Below are 286 nucleotides of genomic sequence, written 5' to 3'. Positions count from 1 at the left end.
CAGCCCCGCAGAACCTTCCCCACGTCCTCCCTTCTTCTTCTTCTTCTTCTTCTTCTTCTTCTTCTTCTTCTTCTTCTTCTTCTTCTTCTTCTTCTTCTTCTTCTTCTTCTTCTTCTTCTTCTTCTTCTTCTTCTTCTTCTTCTTCTTCTTCTTCTTCTTCTTCTTCTTCTTCTTCTTCTTCTTCTTCTTCTTCTTCTTCTTCTTCTTCTTCTTCTTCTTCTTCTTCTTCTTCTTCTTCTTCTTCTTCTTCCTCTTCCTCTTCCTCTTCTTCCTCTTCTTCCTCTTC

Source organism: Geospiza fortis, unplaced genomic scaffold (assembly GCF_000277835.1).
Source record: "Geospiza fortis unplaced genomic scaffold, GeoFor_1.0 scaffold27, whole genome shotgun sequence".
NCBI lineage: Eukaryota > Metazoa > Chordata > Aves > Passeriformes > Thraupidae > Geospiza > Geospiza fortis.
This window is presented reverse-complemented; position numbering follows the sequence as displayed.